This window comes from Rhinatrema bivittatum, chromosome 2, assembly GCF_901001135.1.
Source record: "Rhinatrema bivittatum chromosome 2, aRhiBiv1.1, whole genome shotgun sequence".
Lineage (NCBI taxonomy): Eukaryota > Metazoa > Chordata > Amphibia > Gymnophiona > Rhinatrematidae > Rhinatrema > Rhinatrema bivittatum.
Genome location: NC_042616.1, coordinates 618555429 through 618573945, shown reverse-complemented (window position 1 = coordinate 618573945; position 18517 = coordinate 618555429). Strand labels below are relative to the sequence as shown.

General features: G+C 46.8%; 1 protein-coding gene across 1 annotated transcript in view; it reads left to right on the top strand.

Moving 5' to 3' along the window:
- Nucleotides 1-18517, top strand: part of LOC115085328 — a 271980-nt gene that overhangs the window by 72455 nt on the left and 181008 nt on the right. The window lies entirely within an intron of this gene.

Sequence of the window (18517 nt, the reverse complement as noted above, 5' to 3'; positions counted from 1 at the left end):
AAGATCATACAAGAGACTAAATGCACAGTAGAGGTCTTATAGGTAGAAATCCCTTGTAAGTTGGGTAAGAGTATAGTGATAGGAGTCCACCTGGCCAAAATAGATGATGAAATTCTAAGAGATATTAGGGAAGCTAACCCAATTGGTAGTGCAGTAATAATGAAAGTTTTCAATTACTCCAGTAAAGAATGGATAAATGTTATATCAGGGCATGCTAGAGCAGTAAAGTTCCTGGATGGAATAAATGCTTCATGGAGCAATTACTCATGAACCGATGAGAGAGAGAGAGCTATTTTATATCAAAGTATTAGTGGAATGTAGGATTTGGTGAGAGAAGTAACTATAGTGGGGCCACTTAGCAATAGTGATCATGACATGATCAAACTTGAACTAATGATGGGAAGGGGGACAATAAGTAAATCTGCAGCTCTAACACAAAACTGTCAAAAGAAACTTTGATAAAATGAGGGAAATAGAAAAAAACTGAAAGGTGCAGCTGCAAAGGTTAAATGTGTACAATAGGCATGGCCATTGATTAAAAATACTGGGGTAGATTTTCAAAGGGTTACGCACGTAACCCCTGAAAAGCTGCCCCAAGCTGCCCCTGCGCGCGCCGAGCCTATCTTGCATAGGCTCGGCGCGCGCACACAAGCCCCAGGACGCGCGTATGTCCCGGGGCTTTCAGAAGTGGGCGGTCCGGGGGTGGGGCCGGGGGTGTTCCCGAGTCCTCCAGCATTGCGGCCATGCCGGAGGTTCGCGTGCTGGCGCACGCAAGTTATGCCTCCCTCTAACTCAACCCCTTTCCTTGCACCATCTTTCTTTAACTAGGTGACTGGAATCCTGGGATCTGTAGTCCTGCTAGAATAAACATTAGTTACCCCAGTTTCAAGCTGTAACACACCCCTAAATCATCACAGTATGGTTAGGGTCCTTTGTTTTCATTTTAAACTGATTTCCACCCTTAAATTCCTGGATGTGTCTAAAAGTAACAATCGGTTTAAACTGTTTTGCACCCTAGTTTAGGATGATTAAAGAATTGCCCCAGAGCTGCTGATGCAGTATCTCAAGGTCTCCAGTGATTGTTGGAAGCCAATGTGAGCCAAAGTACTTTCAGTGTTTCAAGTCCTGTCCCTCACTAGCAACATGTTTCCCCCCTAGTGCCACTGATATGGAGTTTCAAGTTCTGCCTCTCCTTCTCCCAGGCAGCCAAGGTGCCTGCTGCATGATGCTGCCAATGCAGCATTTGAAGCAGGCTCTGTTCACCAGAAGCACTTCCCAGCAGACTCCCTTGCCCCACACGAAAGTAGATGCGCAGTGCTGCAGAGTGTTGGATCCTCAGTAGGCATGCTGCTGAAGGAGAGAAGAAAGGTCTGGACCCAACACTTTAGGGATAAATACTGTTGCAATGTGGGGGCGGGGGGTGAAGGGGCAGATTCTCGGGGGTGTGGGAAGAGAAAGGAACATGCTAAGCAGAGGATGTGATAGAGAAAGGGATGCTGCTGATTGGGTGGATGGGAGAATCTGTTCAAAATTATTTTATTGTCTTGGTTTCTGTCCAACAAAATAAACTCCAATATTTACCCAGAAAAATAATCACATTTTTTTCCACATATTTTCTCCTGTTTTGTTCTTGTCATAAACCATAATAAATTCCTGAGAAAAATTAAAAAAACAAAACAAAGCGAAGGACTCAAAGTTTGGTATAAATTTGTTTATTGATGAATGTTGACGTAAAATCCATTACTCTTTTGCTTAAATGCTGGTATTTAAGATATAATTTGAACCCTGTGACTAAATGATACATTTACCCATTTTTTTCAGTATTGTACAAACTGTATTTTAATAGGAGCAATTTATGAATAGATGGAATGATTGTTACACAGTTCTATTATTATTTTCTCTTCTTCTGAAAATAGAAGAATCCAGATGTGAGCATTTCCTGTTAGAGCCTCCACTTAAGTTATTATGCATGCTATTAGACAATAAAAATAACATCCAATAAAACAACTCGTTAAAATCAAAATTTTGCTGTGGGAAAAGCTCTATAACATTCTCTTGGATTCAGTATACAAAGAACTCAATTTTTTCCTTTTTTTTTCAAAATCAACTCAGTTCTCTTATTTATTTATTTATATTAAACTGTTTTAAAAAATGCCTATACAATTTAGGAAGGTGTAGGCAGTTTACATGAGCAACATACATAGTGTAAGCTAAGGAACATAAGTAAAAAAAAAAACATAGAGGTACATCAAATAAATTTAAAATACATAATAAATAAAGGATATGTAAAAAAAAATACAATTAAAGAAGATTAAAGAAACAGTTGGATGGTAGATCAGACTGCCTGGAGCTTGTTAAATGCAGCGGAGCATAAATATGTTTTTAGTGCCTTTTTGAACTCCTTTTACTTTGATAGGAGTCAAAGTGAGTCTGGAATTGAATTCCATAAGGTAGGGCCTCCCACAGAAAAGGTGCAACTCCTTGTTAAATCCAGCCTCGCTGTCTTAGTAGTAGGAACTTGTAGTTAGTTTTTGTCAATGGATCGTAGGTCATGTGGGGGCTGATATAACCGTAATGAAGAACAAAGCCAAACTAGTGAGGGGTTATGAATTAGATTGTGAATGATTGAAAGAACTTTATATTGGATGCGTTGATGTATCGGGAGCCAGTGAACTGACTGAAGGACTGGGGTGATGTAATCTCTATGGTCTGTATTAGTAACGAGATGGGCAGCAGCATTTTGAAGAAGTTGAAGTGGGTGCAAGGTGGTATCTGGAAGTCCTAAGTAAAGTGAGTTACAACAATCTAGGCCTGTCAAAATTAAGGCTTGTAAGTACAGAGCAAAAGTCAATAGGATATAGGAGAGATTTTAGTCTTTTTAGTAAATGGATTTTGTAAAATGAACCTTTTAACACAGAGGATATATTGGTAGTCATAGATAGATTGGCTTCTAAGGTTACTCCTAAATTACAAGTATGACTTGAGCTAGGAATGGGGTAGTTTTCAAAGATAAATTCTGAGGGAGGAGCACAGGACAAGTAAGAGATGGTATATAGATGCATGGGGGTTATGCAAATGATGGCACACACCATACATATGAACAAGAAATGAAGAGGGAAAGACACATAAAGTAACATTGTACCAAGCCAACAAGAACAAACAATATTCTTATCCCTGCAGGCAAGATTCCATGAGAAGAACTCTGTTCTCCATGCACTAAGGTTATCATAACTACTCTAGTCTCCCAGAGTATATGGGAAGAGAAACCAAGAATTCAAAAGACAATTAAATACAAAATTGGCCCACTCTTTCATTACCCAAAGATTTAAAGTTACTGTATACTCTAGCAAAGCAGAGAAAATAAACATGTAATCACACTTAAGCATACATTCACATTGGATATCCCAAAATACTATTACTGATGTGAGAAACTTTATATTCTGCCTGTCTCAAACAGGAGAATCTTCCCAGGGACTTTAACCCTGAGGTTCATGTCACTATTACTAAGATGAGCTTGGTTTTCCAGGTACTTGAACCCTGAGGATTACCCAATCATGTTTGCTCAATATTCAGAGGTAAACTTTTGCCATCTGACCTCATAGGGGAATCCCCAAGCCCCGGATATTGACCGTTATACATACCCTGAAACTACTAGGGGAGTCTGCCCTACATATCTGGGGTAAGCTTAAAATTCCTAAAATCTAAATATCATATTTGCCTCTCTGCTGTTGGCATGTTGCAAAATGCCTCAAATCAATGGGTTTTCTTATATGGGAATAAAGGGAAACAGGAGGCCTCCATGCAAAGTGAAAGGAAAGATCCCTTATTTACCAAATGGGGATTTCTCACTGACCCCCTTCTCATCCCATGCCCTGTCTGGGTGTAATGAAACCGCTATCTGATGGGAGGAGCAATCAGATAGGAGTTAGCAATCTGTAGTATTTAGGAGAGTTGTGGGTGGATCCTTGGACCAGTGGCAGATGACCACGCCCCCGGGGAAGACCCCGAGAGGGACCACCGGTCAGGCTCAGAGTATGGAGACAGACACACACTAGTTCTTTTATTAGACAGTATACTGAACCACCAGAGGTGGCAGTAGTGAGCTGGAATGCCTGGCTGGGCTGTGGTCCCTCAGAAGCTGGAACAAGATCCCTGGAAACTGAGATGTATAGAAACTCAAATATAGTGAGTAGGCAGGGTAAGCAGAGTTCAAGTACTGAACCTGATGGTAAGACTCATACAATGTCTCATAGAAGCCCAGGAGCTGGAATGTATAGGCCCTTGAGGAGCGAGTTCCTGGTTCCAGGGAAAGCTCTGAGAGAGCGATGGTAACGCACAGATGTAGTAGGCAGTGCTGACTTCCAGGTCAGTGAATTCGAAGAAGTCCGGGAACAAGGGCCCTCGAGGAGCGAGTACCGGTTCCAGACTGCAATATACAAAGTAAGAGAGAGCGAGGCCCCTGAGGAGCGGGTACCCCTAGTTAGTCTGAGGAGGCAGAGTAGCTTAGATAGAATGAATCCAAATCCGTTGTCCTTCCTTATCCGTATCCTTGCTAACTCGATGTGTTAGCAAATTCTAAGACCTTAAAATATCCGTCGCGGGTGACGTCATCTTAGGTTTGCGCTATTGCTGGTACTTCAGTCAGGGCTGCGCCGCGCCCCTAGGCCTCCAGGAAACATGGCAGTTAGCAGCGTGGAGCCGGTCCGGGGACGCTGGAGGACCACAACAATGTATTTCATAATAGAAGCAGTGTAGTTTACCATATAATATTGATTAAATCTCAGCTCAGCTCTTCTGAGCCATTATATGGAAATAAATACATCATTACCTCTAGATTTATGCACCAATGGGTTAGTTATTTTCTTGCTTAAAATGTTCCACCTAGTTGGCATTATAATTTTTTCTCCTATATGTTAATAATACTGGATTCATGTAAATCATTGGATTTCTTGTAAATAGAGCTCAGAAGGAAGAAACAACTTTACATACTGGTTAACCTTTAACATTCTTTAGCATTTCTGAAGCCTTGACTAATGGCCTAATTTTAAAAGGCTGGCGCGCAATAAAACCAGGAGATATGTGCATATTTTCAAAGTCCTGCAGCCAAGTGCGTATTTCTCGATATGTGCCCGAGACCAACTCGATAAAAAAGGGCCAGGCTGGGGGCATGGGTGGGCCATGGGCATACCAGGAGATCACCATTAGGGCACTGTCCCGCTGAAGTGCACACCGACAGCCCGCTGGCCTGCACAACCTACTACTACTCTAGAGAGCAGGTAAGTATGAAAACAAAACAAATGATAGGTTTTAGGGGTCGGGGTGGATAGGGTAAAAGGGAGGTAGGTTAGCTAGGGGGATTAGGAATTTCCCTCCCAATCTGCTTCTTTATTGGAGCAGACTGGGAGGGAACCGGGGAAAGGCCTATCAAGTCATTGCGACAATATAAAATTGGGCATGTATGTGCGTGTGGGTAGCGGATTTTATAACATGCTTGAGACAACACACATGTTATAAAATCTGTGCGGCCATGTGCGCGCTGCAGGAACTATATGCACATGGATGCCCATGTGCATGTTTTAAAATTTACCTTTATTTGTGCAAGTCTGATCAATAGAATCTCATTGTGTTGGTATTATGCTCTTTTTAATTTCTTTTCTACCACCAAACTTCTCTGGCCTCATAGAAAAACTTCTCAAGGCCTCATAGAAAAACTTCTCATAACTGGAGTCAGATTAAGGAAGGAGGTTGGGATCAGGTTGGGATCAGGTAAGGGAGGGAATCAGGAGAGTGATCAGTTTGGGCTGGAAAGGGGATCAGAATGAGCTGGGCTTGGGCTGAGGTGTTGGTGGAGTCACATTGACTAGGTTGGAGCTGGGAAGGGAATGCTGGGGTTAGACTGCAGAGGGAGATCAAGAGTGTACTGAGGATGGGCTAAGGAAATAAGAAGGAACTTCTGGGGTCAGGCTGAGGAGGGTAGAAGAGAGAGCAGGGATTGCACTGGGGAGGAGGATAGTGAATAAGGGCTTCTGGTGAATTTCAGCGGGTTTCAGTTAGTGTTTCTTATGTAATGCTCACGGGAGGCTATTATGATTTGTTTAGAAATTAAAGGACTACCTTCAAAGCTGATATAATGAAACTAGAATTTATTTTTTCAAAATAAGTATTCTGGTACCTAAATGGTAACTTTTATATATTTGCTATTTGTTTTTGTTCACTGATTTAATTGAAATATGAAGGTATTGCATGTAGTCTTGGTATGCCTCATTACAATAATTGGCATTTGTTTACATTTGTAGTGTTAGTAGAACAAAGCATGAGGTGCCATCCTGTTACTTGAATTTTACCTATCTTTTTTTCCCTGCAAATTAACTGTAACACCTGGGCTGATAGTCCCTGGATAAAAGCCCCAGGAACCACATCTCAAACACAGTCTCTGATATACAAACTTCCCATGCTGTTACTTTTAAATTAATTTCCAGGATTCCCTGAGCCAGAGGAAGAGTTCTCTTCTCAGCTCTGTGCATTGCATTTAGTAAATTCCAATGTTCAAGTCAATTGCAAACAGCACTAATAATCACAGCAGCATTAGATGGTTTCCAACATAACTTTACTGATGAATAGTAAAATTGATGAAAGTTCTTTATAGCTTTGGTTGTTTCAATATATGATGGTACAAAGTAAAGTCTTTTTTTATTTATTTTATTTATTTAAAGTAGATTGTGACTTTCCTTCTTTTTAGTAAATTTAATGTAATAGTTCAATTTAATTCCAATGATAAGTCCAATTTCTTTTCCACTCCAATCAATGGTTACAGCAGTTTTTAAGCACTTCCTAATTGATAGGGACCAGTTTTCTTTTGTTAAATTTTAGTCAAAGTCCATGCATAAAAATCCCAAATCACTCCTTGAAATTTCAGACCTATTTCAATTAATTTGTAACCTATCATTAAAATCATCTGATGTATCTGAAGATTGGAAGAGTGGCCAATGTAACCCCTTATATTTATAATAAAAACATTTTTATTAATTTTTACTAATAAACATACTTCATACAAACAGCTTAAGAGGTGGCGTGTTTCTGTTACACCTCCCAAACTATACATCAAGATAAAGAATATCCAAACTATCACTTATATTCCCCATCTCCTAGTGCCCTCTACCATCCCCCCTTCCCCTCCCCCCCCACCCCCCCCCCCCCCCCCCCTTTTTCACAGGGGATCTAAGGATGGCCATTGGTTAGGATAAAATAAAATAATAAAAAAAAAAACTGTCTCTACTCCTGGAGTATTCAGACACCATCCAAAATCACCTCTTCCTTCCAAATGACGATCAATTAATCGTTGAACAGTCGACTTCTGGCTCGATGTGGAAGAGTCTGTATGTAAATGTCCCATATCGCCAAGAATCTACTTTTGTGACGTGGCGAACTGCGAGAAGCTAAATACTCCATATGCATAAGCGAATGGAATAAGTTTCTCCAAGTCCAAAATGATGGTGGTTCAACCTCTCTCCACTGCTGTAATATCGCCCTTTTTCCAACCAGTGACGCTTTCTGGAGAAGGAGACGAACGCCCGGGTCTCCAATCATCTGAGGCGAAGTATATCCAAACAGTAACCACAGTGGATTGACTGGAATAGAAATTGTTAGTATACTAGCCAGGTATCTCGCAATCCTCATCCACAACAATTTAATCCCTGGACATGTCCAAAAGGCATGGGACAAGGTACCAACGACCTGTGGACAACGACCACAATAGGGGGTGTCCGTAATATGTTGCCACCATGCCATTTGAGGAGAGACATACGCTCTCCCCAGAAATTTGTACTGTACTTCTCTATAATAAGAGTTTTGCGATATCCTGGCCACTCCACCAAAACATAAACGAATCACTATGGAAGTGAGCACAAATTCCCCATCCCCCGTCCATCTTGCTGCTAACATCTCACATATGTCCACCTGGCTCAACTTACTTAAATATTTATAATAATATGATATTGAAGGGGCAACGGTTTTGCAACTTGAATAACTGTTCCAACTTACGAAGTGTGTCTGGGTTGCAAAATGAAGTAGGTATAGATTTCACATAGTGGGAGATTTGCAGATATGGGAATAAAGATTTACTTCCCAAATGATAACTATCCTGAAACTCAGTGTAGGAGCGTAAAGTTCCTTCTTCACTGAATATATGTCCTAGATGAGTAATTCCTACCTGAGCCCAGCGACGAAAGCTGGCATTTTGGGAACCGGGTATGAAGTCTCCATTTCCGACTACTGGCAGCAAATATGCGCAAACTCTTGGAGCCTGTAGCCTTTTCATTAATTGCACCCAGGCATGTCTGACTGGCCGTATACTAGGAGAAGTAGTTATAATCGAGGTTAAATGTGATGGCTCCACCTGCATTGCATAAGATAAGCGCAGTGGCGCCACCAGTGCACTATCCACCATAAATGGGGTATGGGACGACAGTTCCAACAGCCAATCTCGAATCATTCTAGTATTACATGCTAAATTATATAACCCTAGATTTGGGACCCCCAACCCCCCTGTTCCCCAGTTCCTCTGTAACCAGACAAGAGGCAGCCGAGCCCTGCGGCCCCTCCACAAAAACTCGCGAAGATAGCGATCCAGCACTCCCAAATCTTTCTGTCGTAACAATAAAGGCAAATTCTGAAGAAGGTACAGCCACTTAGGCAAAATAACCATTTTGTATAGATGGACTCTCCCTATCAATGTCAGGGGTAGTGGCTGCCATCTTTGTAGCAATTCTCTTGTCGTATTGAGCAACGGAATGACATTTAACTTGTATAACCGAGAGGGGTCCGTAGCCAATACAATACCCAAATATCGAAATGAACCATCCGCCCACTTCAAGGGAAAGGGGTCTCGCCATCTCTCCCGGAGCGTGTCTGGGAAAGCCAACGCCGATGATTTCCCCCTGTTAAGCCTAAATCCAGAGAATTTGCCAAACAGGCCAAAGAGCTCTAGTAATGGCGGTAGTGACGAGGCGGGATTTGTCAAAAAGACTAATAAATCATCTGCAAAAGCAGCGCTTTTAAATATCTCATCCCCAAAGCGAACTCCCCGGATTGGTGCAGTGGTTTGTATAGCGACCAACAAGGGTTCCATTTGCAGTATAAAGAGCAACCGTGACAAGGGGCATCCCTGCCTTGTCCCCCGATAAATGCAAAGGGGTTCCGACCTCTCTCCATTAACTATCAGAGAAGCCTGTGGCATTGCATATAACAATCGGATGGCATCTAAAAAGAACCCAGTGAAGCCCAGCTTTTGCAATAGAAAAAACAGATAGCGCCATTCCACTCTATCGAAAGCTTTCTCTGCATCGAAACTAATAGCTAAATATGGGGTTTGAGTCACCCTGCATATTTCCATAGCTCCATAACCCCTATATTTAAAAAGGGATCCAGGGTGATCCGGGAAACTATAGACCAGTGAACCTGACTTTAGTGCGGGAAAAAATTGTGGAAACTGATAAAGAATAAAATCACAAACATTTAGATAGACACAGTTTGATGGGACACCGACAACATGGATTTACCCAAAGGAAATCTTGCCTCTCAAATTTCGTACATTTTTATGAAGGGGTGAATTAGCATGTGGACAAAAGTGAAACAGTTCATGTGGTGTCTTTGGATTTTCAGAAGGCATTCGACAAAGTCCCACTTGAGAGGCTTCTAAGAAAACTAAAAAGTCATGGGATAGGAGGTGATGTCCTTTTGTGGATTGCAAGCTGGTTAAAAGACAGGAAAAAGAGAGTAGGATTCGATGGCCAGTTTTTACAGTGGAAAAAGGTAAATAGTGGAGTGCCTCAGGGATCTGTACTTGGACTGGTGCTTTTTAATATATTTATAAATGATCTGAAAAGGGGTACAACAAGTGAGGTGATCAAATTTGTGAATGACACAAAATTATGCAGAGTATTTAAATCTCAAGTGGATTGTGATGAATTGCAGGAGGACCTTGTGAGACTGGGCTTCCAAATGGCAGAAGAAATATAACATGGACAAGTGTAAAGTGATGCATATAAGGAAAAATAACCTTTGCTGTAGTTACATAATGTTAGGTTCTATCTTAGGAGTTACCACCCAGGAAAGAGATCTAAGCGTCATAGTGGATAATACATTGAAATCGTTGGATCAGTGTGCTGTGGCAATCAAAAAAGCAAACAGAATTGTTGCGGTCCCAGTCACGGCAGTCGCGACTAAGCCCTTACCTGCTTGGTCCCGGCCTGTCTCCGAGGGTCTGCGGCCTGTTTCACGGCATTCCCGTGGGGGGGACGCCACCGAGAAGCCCTGCCTGGATGCCTTCTCCCTAGGCGCGCGCGCGCAAGCCGCGCTTATGAAGGCTGTTTCCCGCCACTGAAGGCTCCACCCTATCCGTGACATCAGACACCGCGGCCTATGTAAGGTCGCCGCGAAGCCCAGGATTTTGCCTTGCAATGGGGTTCCTTGCTGTTCTCTGTTGTACCGTGCCCCGGAGTGTGCTATAGCGTTAGCAACTCCGTTCCTGCCTGAGACTTGTTTCACTCCGTGCCCAAGTCTTGCTTCTGTCTGGCTTGCTTGCAGTAAACCTGTTCTGCTTCAGTTCCAGCTTGGTTCCAGTAGCCAGTCCTGCTTCAGCTCCTGCCTGGTTCCAGTAGCCAGCCCTGCTTCAGCTCCTGCCTGGTTCCAGTAGCCAGCCCTGCTTCAGCTCCTGTCTGGTTCTAGTAACCAGTCTGCTTCAGTTCCTGTCTGGTTCCAGTAGCCTGTCCTGCTTCAGTTCCTGCTTGCTTCGGTCCCAGTCTGCTTCAGTTCCTGCCTGACCGCTGATCCCTGCCTGCCCGCTCCAGCTTCCGTGATCTCCTAAGTCCCAGGGGCCGGGCTCCTACGGGCTCCTCCCGGGGGAGTACCGGCTTCCAGGGTGAAGCTCACGTCCATCTCCTGCCTGGTATCCGCCTCCCGACCTGTCACTCACTAGAGACTATAGTACACCTCTCCTCAGTCTCTCACAGGTCGGCCCACGTGTCCACTAAACAGCTCACTCACAACAGATTGCAAGGCCATGGACTCGGCCGAGGTACCAGGACCCCAGGATCTTCCTGGGTTCGCTTTTCAGCTATAACAGCAACAACAATACCTGGATGTCCTGGCCGGTTCCATTGGGCAACTGGCTGCCCGAATGGATGCCCACGATACTCGTTCTTCGCCTGCTGTGGGTTCGACACCCAAGGATGCAGCTTCACCCGTGACTCAGCTGCCGCTGCCTGCTCACTATGCTGGAGATGCTAGGATCTGACGTGGGTTCTTGAACCAATGTTTTGTGCGCTTCTCTCTATTGCCCCGGCAGTTTCCCACGGATTCCGTCAAAGTAGCGTACATTCTCTCCCTGCTCGATGGAAAGGCCCTGGTGTGGGCCTCCCCCCTTTGGGAGCGTAACGACTCCTCCTTGGACGACTTGCAGCAGTTTGTCACCAACTTTCGCCAAGCCTTTGACGAACCAGCCTGCCAGGCCTCATCCATGTCGGATTTGCTACAGCTTCGCCAAGGATCCCGTTCCCTGGCGGACTATGCTATGGACTTTAGAACTCTCGCTCAGGAAGTAGGTTGGCAGGACAATAGCCTTAAAGCCATTTTCTTGGAAGGGTTGTCAGGGTGCATCAAGGACGAGATTGCCGCCTGGGATCTCCCGGAAGATCTTAATGCCCTCATCAACATGGCTGCCCGCATCGATCGCCGCCTGCAGCAGCGAGCACGAGAGTTACGCACGACAAAGCAGTTCCTCACGCCCACTGCCTTCACCCAGGCCTGCCCGTCCTGATGTTTCTGCCTCTGAACCCATGCAGCTGGGACATGCCCCGCTCTCCCCTGAGGAGAGACAACGCCGCCGCTCGATGGGCTTGTGCCTTTACTGTGTTCAGAAAGGTCATTTCTTGGCACGATGCCAGGAGCGTGCAGAAAACTCCAGAACCTAGGAGGTTGGGAGGAGCTCCTCCTAGGTTGTGCTACAGCTCCTCAGAGTATGATACCTATTACCTTGGAATTTCCCGGAGGGTCTTTGGAAACCCTCGCCTTCCTGGATTCCGGAGCCAGAGGTAATTTTATTCAGCAAGACTTGGTCTCTCAACTGCAGATTCCTACGCAGAAACGAGAGGTTCCGCTTCGAATTACCTCCTTTCAGGGAACGCTCCTTCCAGGTCGCATAGTGACTGCCACGACTCCAATCACAGTCCGCACCGGGGCGATCCACTCGGAGGAGATAGCCTTCCTGTTTCTCAAAAAGGCTGTCCACCCCGTGGTGCTGGGGCTGCCGTGGCTCCAAAAGCACTCGCCTGTGATCCAGTGGGATACTCTGCAAATCACTAAATGGAGTCCCTATTGCCTCTCGCATTGTATGAAGGTTCCCAAGCCTCCAGCTCGCCTGCTTTTGCACTCTATCCTTGGACCTCCAGCTCCCTATGAGGACTTTACTGATGTCTTCTCTAAGACGAAAGCAGAAATCCTTCCGCAGCACTGTCCATATGACTGTGCGATTGACTTGTTGCCCGGAACCATGCCACCTCGGGGTAGGGTGTACCCCTTGTCCCTGCCCGAGACATGGGCCATGTCCGAGTACATCACTGAGAATTTGGCAAAAGGATTCATTTGCCCATCAAAGTCGCCCGCCGGGGCAGGATTCTTTTTCGTCAGCAAGAAAGATGGCTCCCTGAGCCCTGTATCGACTACCGAGGGCTCAACGCGATCACGAAACAGGACCGCTACCCTCTCCCGTTGATCCCAGAGCTGCTTGATCGGCTCCAAGGTGCAAGAGTCTTTACTAAGTTGGATCTACACGGGGCCTACAACTTAGTTAGAATCAGTCCCGGAGACGAATGGAAGACCGCGTTCAATACCCAGGATGGGCATTACGAATACCTCGTAATGCCCTTTGGCCTTTGTAACGCCCCAGCGGTCTTCCAGCACCTGATGAACAAGGTGCTACGGGATTTACTCAACATCTGTGTGATCGTCTACCTCGACGACTTCCTGATCTACTCCCGTGACCTGCCTACGCACCGCCAGCATGTTCGCCAGGTGCTCCAAATACTCAGAGAGCACAGCTTATATGCCAAGCTTGAGAAATGCAGCTTTGAAAAAACTTCCTTGCCGTTCCTGGGATATATTGTTTCAGCTGACGGCTTCCAGAAGGATCCGGAGAAAGTCGCTGCAATTAGGAACTGGCCGCGGCCAAGGGGCCTCAAGGCGTTACAATGTTTCCTCGGCTTTGCTAACTTTTATCAGCATTTCATCCCCAGCTATTTCCGCATAGTGGCTCCTCTGACTGTGCTCACCCGGAAGGGAGCCAATGCAGTGGACTGGCCTGCCCAAGCCTGCCAAGCCTTCGAAGATCTGAAAAGCTCCTTCCTACAAGACACATGCCTCTGCCTCCTGATCCCAGTCGGCCGTTCGTGGTTGAGGTTGATGCCTCGAATGTAGCTGTTGGAGCAGTGTTGAGCCAGCACTCCGACACAGGACAGCTTCTCCCGTGTTCCTATTATTCAAGGAGGTTCTCTCCGGCTGAGAGTAATTACGGAGTCGGCGACGAAGAACTCCTCACCGTGAAACTCGCCCTGGAAGAATGGAGGCAGTGGTTGGAGGGAGCCAATCACCCCTTCACCATTTACATGGATCATAAGAATCTCTCTTTCCTACGCCAAGCCCAGCGCCTGAACCCGAGACAAGCCCGGTGGTCTTTGTTCTTTGACCGGTTTGACTTCACTCTGCGATATCGCCCTGGCTCAAAAAATGTGCAAGCAGACGCCCTGTCAAGGTCCACCGAGGTTGAAGAGACTCCTGAGACGCCCCAGTACATTTTAGATCCCAGGAAGGTGTGTCTCGCCGCCACCTCCGTGTCTTCCGAAGAAAAGACCGTAGTCCCATGCCGCTCTCGAAGGGCCGTGCTGGCATGGGTCCACGAATCCCTCACTGGAGGGCATGCGGGCCGTACTGGGACCCTAGACCTCCTCAACCGGTACTATTGGTGGCCAACGGTAAGACAAGATGTTCGTCTCTTCTTCAACTCCTGCCCCATCTGCGCATTGCAGAAACCGCTTGGCGCAAAACCTAGAGGATTGTTACACCCTTTGCCTATCCCGGTGGAGCCCTGGACGCACATCTCCACTGACTTTGTGGTGGATCTCCCAGCATCAGAAGGGAACACGGTCATCTGGGTTGTTGTGGACCGGTTCTCCAAAATGGCACATTTTGTGCCCCTATCGAAATTGCTTTCAGCGCCCGACTTGGCTAATCTGTTCATCAACATGTGTTCCGACTTCATGGCCTTCCCCAGGACATCGTATCAGACCGAGGACCACAATTCACCGCCCGCTACTGGAAGGCATTATGTAAATGCTTCAAGGTCCAGTTGAGTCTCTCATCAGCCTTCCACCCTCAGAGTAACGGGCAGACCGAACGTACGAACCGGACTCTGAAGACCTTCCTGCATCCCTTTGTAAACGAAAGACAAGACGATTGGGCCAAACTACTCCCATGGGTGGAATTTTCATACAACAATCATACACACTCCGCTACAGGAAGTTCTCCCTTCCTAGCTGTCTATGGGAAGTAACTTCGGCCGCCCTTGCCCTCGCCTGAACCCAGCGCACTGCCAGCAGTGCAACTCTCTGCCCGCCAGCTACTTGCCCTCTGGACGTCCATCCAAAAGAAAATGCAAAGAGTTGCCCGCGCTGCCAAAAAATGGGCAGACAGCCAGCACCAGTCTACCTCCCAGGGGACTGTGTTTGGCTGAGTACAAAGAATCTACAACTTCGGATTCCTTCCCACAGACTCGCCCCCAGATTCTACGGACCATTCCGCATTGCAAGCACGTAGGAGCTGTTTGCTATCGCTTGCGCTTACCCTCCTCTATGCATGTGCACAATGTCTTCCATGTGTCGCTTTTGAAGCCTCTCATCCTCTCCAGGTACCATCCCCGAGCTCCCAAATCTGTGGATCCTTCTGTGCCAGGAGATACCACCTACCAAGTTTGGGAGGTTCTAGATGTCAGATTTCATCAACGCCGCTGGGAGTACCTCATCTCCTGGGAAGGTTGAGGATCTGAGGATAACACGTGGGAGCCAGCCCGCAACATCCTTGATAAGGACTTACTGAAAGCCTTCCATCAAGACCATCTAGGTAAACCAGGGACTGCTAAGAGGGGGTGTAAGAGGGGAGGTACTGTTGCGGTCCCAGTCGCGGCAGCCGCAACTACGCCCTTACCTCCTTGGTCCCGGCCCGTGGCCTGTTTTGCGGCATCCCCGTGGGGGGGACGCCGCCGAGAAGCCCTGCCTGGATGCCTTCTCCAGTCCTGCTTGAGTTCCTGCTTGCTTCGGTCCCAGTCTGCTTCAGTTCCTGCCTGACTGCTGATCCCTGCCTGTCCGCTCCAGTTCCAGCTTCCGTGATCTCCTAAGTCCCAGCGGCCTGGCTCCTATGGGCTCCTCCCAGGGGAGTACCGGCTTCCAGGGTGAAGCTCACATCCAGCTCTTGCCTGGTATCCGCCTCCCGACCTGTCATTCACTAGAGACTATAGTACACCTCTCCCCAGTCTCCAACAGGTCGGCCCAAGGGTCCACTAAACAGCTCACTCACAACAAGAATGTTAGGAATTATTAGGAAGGGAATGGGAAATAAAACAGAGGATGTCATAATTCCTCTGTATCGCTCCATGGTAAGACTGCACCTCGAATACTGTGTGCAATTCTGGTCACAACATCTCAAAAAGGATATAGCTGCACTGGAGAAAGTGCAGAAAAGGGCGACCAAAATGATAAGGGGCATGGAACGGCTGCTCTATGAGGAAAAGCTAAAGAAGTTAGGGCTTTTCAATTTGGAGAAGAGACAACTGAGGGGGGGGGGGGATATGATAGAAGTCTACAAAATCATGAAAGGACTTGAACAAGTTAATGTAAATCAGTTATTTACTCTCTCAGATAATGGACAGGGGCACTCAATGAAGTTAGCAAGTAGTTCATTTAAAACAAATCGAAGAAAATTCTTTATCACTCAGCACATAGTTAAGCTCTGGAATTCATTGCCAGAGGATGTGTTTATAGCAGTTAATGTAACCTGGTTTAAAAAAGGTTTGGATAAGTTCCTAGAGGAAAAATCCATAAACTGCTATTACAGTAATTAATAAGCAATAGTAGCTTGGGATTTATCTAATGTTTGGGTACTTGCCAGGTATTTGTGACTTGGATTAGCCACTGTTGGAAATAGGATACTGGGCTTAATGGACTCTTGGTCTGACCCAGCATGGCATATCTTATATTCTTATGTTCTCCTGAAGTTCATCTTCCTTCTCTTTATTCATGGTACTTGATGTTAGGAACACTGCCTGTGGGTACCCCCGCGAGCAGGCTGCACTCATCTCACCCCATGCTGCTGACTTGCTCCGTTTCCTGACGCGGCATGGAGCCACTGAAGTTGGGCCTTCTTGTGCGGCTGGAGCCACGGACTCAATTTCCCCCTGCGGCCCAGAGGCCGCCCATCGTTTCTCCTCTTCACCGCGGCCGGAGCCGCAGACTTCCTGCCATCTTTGCTGCACGAAGCCGACGCCAACGCCATCATCATCTTTGTGGCAGGAGGCCGCATCCCCGAGCTCGATTGGTGGCTGGATCCGCCCTCGGGGCTTCCTGCAGCAGCTGGAGCCACTGCCATTGTCATGGCCTACCTCTAGGCCCAGCCCTGCTGACTCTGATGCTGACGTCGGTGCAGGACCTCTGTTCATGGTCCTGCACAGCTTCCTGCTTCCCTCTAGGCATGCGGCCGCGCCTCTCTTCTATATTTAAAAGGCCCACGGCCGGATATGCCCTGGGACCCACCTTTGTGACTATTTCCTGTTCAGCCCTATAAAAGGGCTAGTCTTGCCATTGTTCCTTGCCTTGCATCGGAATTACTTCAGTCTGGAGGCTCCTGCCTGCCAGAGCTCCATCAGGTCTTCTGTCTTCTTCGTGGAGCTCCTCGTCTCGTCATCTCATCATACCATGTCTTGATTGCCTGAGGTCCCCGTCCTGGTGTCTCATCTCCTGATATCTCGCTTCCTGGTGTTCTAGCCCTCCTTGGTGTTCATTCTTGCTCCGGAGCCTTCTGTTCTGCTCGCCGTGGATCTCCGGGTGACTCATCTTCATCATGGGAGATGCCGGCTGTGGACTGGTGTCCTGTGCTCCTGATCTGTCTTGTCCTGCCAGCCTTTGTGGTGCTTCGGATGACATCTGGCTTCGTCGTCGAAGTTCTGCTTCGGCTGGATTCTTCCCTGCGCTTGTCCCGCTCTCCTCGTGGTCCGTGACCAGCCTCCTTGGGCTGTGTAGGGCGCGTAGTGGGACAGGGTGGACCATGACCAGCCCATTGGGTCCACCCATGAAGGTGGGCTGAGTAGGGCCCCCTGAGAGACAGTGCCAATGTCTACCTGCCCAGCTTCTCGTCTCGTCTGGACTTCGTCAAGTTCCTCATTTTGCCTCTGATGCCGTTGGATCAGCCTTGGTGTCATGTCTTCAACAGCCCTGGTGTCATGTCTTCAACAGCCCTGGTGTTATGTCTTCAATAACCTTGGTGTCATGTCTTCGCTTCAACCCTCGTCTGTGATGCCGTCGCATCAACCTTGGTGTCATGTCTTCGTGTCAAGGCCTCCATCTGCCCTCCATCCTCAGGTCGGCCTGCTGCTCCATGCCGATCCAAGTGGCAGGTCCGAAAGGGCTCGGAACGGTTAGAGGACCGTTGTCCTACCAACATCATCTTGTTGTTGGCGCTGGGAGCTTGCAGGCCCAGCAGAGGGTAAGACCATGTCTCTGCCATCCTGGGACACATCGCCAACCCTCGGTTCGGTCCTGGATCTGTCTGGGGTCGGGCTGAGGCCCAAGGGCACACTAAAACACCCTTTCACAACACTTGATGATCACCTTTATACTCTTCTTCTCCTTGAATCTGCTTGAAATGATAGTGAACCTACTACTAGGTCCAGGCAATCCTCCTCCCTTTCACGCCTTCATCCAGGAATGGATGAGAACCCACTCATCTTCAGACCTCTTCACAATTCACCTGTGTTCACTGGTCGATGAACACCACTTCTTTGATTTACATGCACTGAGCTTCTGGGTGAGTACTCAGGCATGCTAAAAAAATAACTGTTTCAAAAAGGGAAACAAAAAATATGAGTTAAGGAGAGTGGAGAAAACTCCTATCTCAGGAACAGAAGAATTATCAAGTTTCCAGATATAGTCTGCACTGTGCAAGACACAGTACTTCAAAAGGGTGAAAACTCTCTGTCTTCTTTCTGAACTAGGGTCTCGATCTAGAGACTCCTAGAGGCCTTCCTTCTAAAATAAAATACCAGGTAGCAGCCCTGGGCATGCTGTCCTTGGAAGGGATAACTTAAGATTCCACATCCTAAAATGGTGGCAAGGGTTTATAAAGTCTAGGAGTACACCATTTTCTATCTCTCACATGCAGGAGTTACACACCCATATTAACCTTTATGTTGCCTCCCATC